Source organism: Danio rerio, chromosome 19 (genome assembly GCF_049306965.1).
Source record: "Danio rerio strain Tuebingen ecotype United States chromosome 19, GRCz12tu, whole genome shotgun sequence".
Taxonomy (NCBI): Eukaryota; Metazoa; Chordata; class Actinopteri; order Cypriniformes; family Danionidae; genus Danio; species Danio rerio.
Window position 1 is genome coordinate 10,564,590 of NC_133194.1, and position 5,773 is coordinate 10,570,362.

Below are 5,773 nucleotides of genomic sequence, written 5' to 3' on the forward strand. Positions count from 1 at the left end.
TAGCTAACCATCATATAGTAATCACCTCAGATACACAATCTGATCATATTTAAACTACTTGTGCAATGCATGTGTTCATAGGCTTCTATAGTGGCACGCAAAAGCAAATCTCCATTCTATCTGCAGTATGGTTAAATAATCCTGCAACATTATTGCTAAACAGTGAAACCTTTTAGTCAGACATATAGGTGAGCATTAGTGTGGTTTTGGCTGCATAAGCAGTAAACGGAAGCAGCGCAGCCAATAACAAAGCTCAGCAAAGTGCTACAGACAGTTCGGTCGCTGTGGTAACAGCATCACTGTAATGACTGCTGAGCTCACAGCACCAATCAATGAGAGAAATATTCGGCCCTGCGCCCAAACTATGGCCAAAGAGCTGACCACCACTAATGGCAAAACTGTGACTCAGACAGTCAACAAATTTAATGAGTTGTTAAAAACGATTCTAGAACAGTCAAGACAATGCAGTGTTCTTATCCGGTAGCAGATTCATTTTTGAGTTTAGGCTAGGGTGTCATTTCTAGATTGAGGATTTTGGAAAATCATGAACAATGCTTAAATATAGTCTTTATAAAATATTAGACTAATGATGTAAACAAACAGCAATATTTGAGGTGAAACACTGATATCAATAAAAAAAAAATGTTTCATGAGCACTAAATTATTCATTCATTCATTTTCTTGTTGGCTTAGTTCCTTTATTAATCCGGGGTCGCCACAGCGGAATGAACCACCAACTTTTACGCAGCGGATGCCCTTCCAGCCGCAACCCATCTCTGGGAAACATCCACACACACACATTCTCACACACACACACTTATACACTACGGACAATTTAGCCTACCCAATTCACCTGTACCGCATGTCTTTGGACTGGGGGGGAAACCGGAGCACCCTGAGGAAACCCACGCGGACGCAGGGAGAACATGCAAACTCCACACACAAACACCAACTGAGCCGAGGCTCGAACCAGGGACAGCACTACCTACTGCGCCACTGCTTCGCCCAGCACTGAATCAGCATATTAGAATTATATCTGAAGGATATGAGTTATTGTATATACATAAAGTATAAATACATACATATATATAGTATATAATGCAAGTAAAACTGTCAGATAAATTTAGCAAAAATAAAATGTTGCATGGTCAGTGTGATGAAACAGATTTATTTTGACCATCTCAGTGGAGCCCAAACCTTTTTGTGTAAAGGGCCAAAAACCAAATACCATTAAGAGTTGTGGGCCAAAATATACCAAACTAAATGACAACAAAGTTGCTATGGGTAATTTCCATTTTTATTTCATAAGATTTAAAAGTAAATAGAAAACATTACTTTAAATCATATTATCTAATGCAATATAACATTTAAAAATATATATGTTTTGCAATAAAAACATAAATCACATTTATAACATAGTGGAGTTCACTAGTGCTGAATTCACTAGTCAAGCAGGATCTGCCTTTGCCTTGATTAGTATGTGAAACATTTCATTTCAATTAGCTTAATAATAAAACAAACAAGCAAAAAGTTACATTAAGTTTAAAATTACAGTCTCTAGACCACCCCCATCATTTCCATCTCTCTTCTCAGATAGAATGGTAGGCTAAATTTTAAGTTACCATTTGCCACCTTTGGCCCACGGGCCCTACTTTGGGCATCTCTGATCTATATACATCACCAGTATAGATATTATGACAAATTTTATAATGATGTCAAAGTATAAGTATGTAACATTTCATAAAATAATTTTTGTTCTAAATATACTTGAAAGGACACACATGCGCGGACACACACACACACACACACACACACACACAAAGACAAAATTATGAGTATTTATAAATTCTTACAAATTTAAAAACAAACTTTTTCAAATATTCTTGTGCCATTTGTGCATAGTAAGTATATTATCTGAATGTCTTCTTTAAATCAAAATTTATGCTATATTTTCCCCTCAGAAAAATGAAAATTCCAATCCATGGAAAATCGAGAAGTTACAGAAGCGGCTTATGGAAAGTTACCATTTTAAACAATCCTGTAGCATTTCACGTTAATGATCCTATAAGACCAATTCACTGTTAAATTCCAAATATTCCGTATGTGTACATTAAAGAAATCTGAATGATGCATATCATAAACAAATTATGAGTTTTACTGAAAAACATACCGGCGACACAGTGGTTCAGTGGTTAGCACTGTCACCTCAAAGCCAGAATGTCACCGGTTCGAGTCCTGGCTGAACCAGTTAGCATTTCCGTGTGGAGTTTGCATGTTCTCCCCGTGTTGCGAGGGTTTCCTCCAGGTGCTCCGGTTTCCCCCACAAGTCCAAAGACATGTGCTATAGGTGAATTGAATAAACTAAATTGTCAGTAGTGTATGTGTGTGAATGAGTGTATGGATGTTTCCCAGTACTGGGATGCAGCTGGAAGAGCATCCGCTGTGTAAACATATGCTGGATGAGTTGGCAGTTCATTCCGCCTTGAAGAATGAAAGGACTAAGCTGAAAGAAAATGAATGAATGAATGAATGAACTGAAAAATATTCTTGGTTGTTTCTAGATGGGATACAGTTGCAGCCGGAAGTTAATGAGAATTATTATTTATATTATTATTGAAATTTCCCATTTATAGTATGCTATTAACGTCTACCCCCACCCCAACCCTAAACCCAACCGTCACAGTAACATAAAAACAGTAGTTGTGCCGAATATTATTTATGCTATCTAATAAATTACCCAATAAATTGCATTTATAACGCCTAACCCAACCATCAAAGTCCTGTAAAAATATGAATTATTTTTATACAGTGTCATAAAAAATGCTGCTTTATTGATGTGCATATTGAACTTCGGGCCGGCCGCAAATCCGATCTTGACTTTACCAACATTCCTCCCCCATATACAGTGCGTGAATTAGTTAATATCGTTAGATTAGGAAAAAAAATACTGCAAACAAGATCCATTTTATTTCACTAAAATAATTTATTTTCAGCTTGTCCATCTTTTATTTGTACAGTTTTCTTGTTTGAGACCATCTTTACATATTTCAGTATTCCAGAAATCAGATATCCAGACCATTTTACGTTTGATTTTTAAATAAACTATTGCACAAAAAACATTTATATACCATCTGTACCGTTTAAAAGCCCTTTTCTAATGTCACCTCACAGAACTAACAATCTATTATCTTTTGGGTAACACACATCCCTTCATTAACATACTTTCAAAACGATCTTTTAAGATACATTCCTCAACTTTTATATGAGCTACTTCATTTAACATCATATTACAAATTGACATGTCAGCATGTGAGTTCATGATCTTCACTCTTAAAAATGAAGGTTCTTTATCAGCATTGATGCTTCCATGAAGAATCTTTAACATCCACAAAACCTTTACAGTCCACAAAAGAATCCTTACAGCGTAAAAATACTCTTCCCACTAAACAAAATATCCAATCACTGTTAAAACCCCATTGTAGAACCTTGATTTTTAGGTGCTCTAAATCATAATATCACAATATCTCATTGTTCTGTGCAATGCAGTTCATATAAACTCACTTAGCCTACATTCATGTTAAAAAAAAGGTACACTGCTGCATGAGTTGGCATGGTAATTTACTAGGCTATGACTGACTTATTACAGAAGAAGCTCTATTGTTTCCATAATTTACATGTACAGGGACATATCTACAACTATTACATGTTGCTGCCAATGAGGTTTATAAGTTTAAAGCATTATTATCATCGTGATTATGGAAGCAGATGTATGCCAGTAAACGCTTCAACAAGTGTCTTCAAGTATAAATACAACAGGCTTTTTAAAACCTGATAGAACACTTCTAAAATTAGGCTTTCGATAATCTCTCAGGCACCTTGAAACACAAAATTTCCCTTACAGTTTGCTTTTTGCCTATAATGAGCAGAGATAGTTTCAGTGAAAGACAATATAAGATAAACAAAGATATCTACAGAATAAAGCATCAGTAGCCAGCACACTGGATCATAATTAGATTTATGAAGATTAAGCTGTTAGCTGTGAATTTCTGATATTATACGAGGGCTTTTCACACTTGTAAGAGTTAACTCTGGGTTAGTGTTAACTGAGTCGGATCTAGGGCCTGACAGAATCTGTGGCCATTTTTTGCTATCTCTGCTGAGAATTTTGAAGAAGAAAAAATCTGTGAATTTATGTGAAATCATTTTAGGAGTATCATATATAAAAACTTAAGATATGAAATAAAAAACAATACCTTTTTAACTTTTATTTAATGTTAACAATGCAAATCCAATTTGATTCACTTAATTGCTAAACAAAGCAAGTCTCTCATATAATAAATCTACTAAAAAATATAAACTGTAATGTCAAAGAATCGTGTGAACATTTTAGTATTAATAGTTTTAAATGACAAACAATTTTATTGAAATTAATAAAAAAATTGGATAAATATAAATTAACACACATTTACACAAGTAAATAAATAGACTCGATGGGCTAAAAATCTGCTGATCTGAAAGTCTGTGATTTTTGTGAATGAGTTTTCCAAGATGCCAAAAACTGCCAAGCCTTATATATTTAGAGAAATGGTAAAACCTTTTTTTTTTTTTTTTTTTACAATTGAATATATATATATTTTTAACTTAGATTTGTTATGTCAATCATCTGCCGAAGTTTATTTAAATTGATCTTCAGTTTTCCCAAATTGACTTTGATCAATCTAGTGTGGCGGAAGACTTGCATATATTATTGTTTTTTTCAGTTATCATAGCTTTCAAGTGTTACACAGTCCATTACTAGGTCAAACGTATGATTTCATCAACACTCACCCAGTGTTAAAATCAGTGTGAAAATCCTTGATTTAGTAAGTCCAGTTTATTGCTTCGATTTATACGGAATTACACTTATATTGAGCTTCAATTAACGGCACTCCCAGTTCTGAACTTAAAAGTCTTGAGTTGTTTTGGCTAAAGTTTTGAATATTGAAAGTATTCAAAGAAATAATTTAAAAGACAAACAAACAATAAATAAATAAACAAATAAATAGATAAAACAGCTTTGGAGAAGTTGAGCATAATGTGGAATACAACGCCCTCAGCAGCACTTACAGTAACATGCTCAGTTATCACTTATGCGTAAGTGCATAATGACACACTGCGTATTGACATTTTTGACCTAACTAACCAGTTTGTTTAGAATATTTACACTAAATTCACTTGGCATTTTTTTAAAAAGAAAAACAGCTGCAATTTAAAAATGACCTCCGTGTTTCATAACTCCATGAATCAAATGAATCTGACTAACGCTAATGCAGCTAAATGGCTAAAAACATTCGCAGAGGCTAAAGCGTTCGCGAGGGCGTCACAATGACACGATGCTAAAGATTAAAACACAATCAAACAGCAAGGCCAAAGATTAGTCATCTGGCTTTCACCCACAGCACAAAACTCACAGATTTACAACAAACGAATGAAAGCAGCCGCCTACACATCTCGGTGTGCACTTCAGGCCAAATAGTGCAGCGCTAAACTCACATCCCCAAATGATCTCCACTCAGAGCTGAAATATTATTTATCATGTTGTTTTGGCATTACTGGGAGCCGATATATAAACTGCTAAGTGCTTGTGCAGAGATTAATAACTTGCTCTTATTATTAGTAGTAGTAGAATAGTACTAGAATAGTACTAGTAGTCTCCAAGGTTAAAAAAAATCTTATTTTTCTGAGTGACTGAAAACATTTTTGACTAAAATATTATTGTCAGAAGTGCCTTGTC

The 5,773-nt window shown here is 34.5% G+C and overlaps 1 long non-coding RNA gene across 6 annotated transcripts in view; it reads left to right on the top strand.

Annotated features, from left to right (window-relative positions):
* Positions 1-5,773, top strand: part of LOC141379016 (uncharacterized) — a 32,101-nt gene that overhangs the window by 1,363 nt on the left and 24,965 nt on the right. The window lies entirely within an intron of this gene.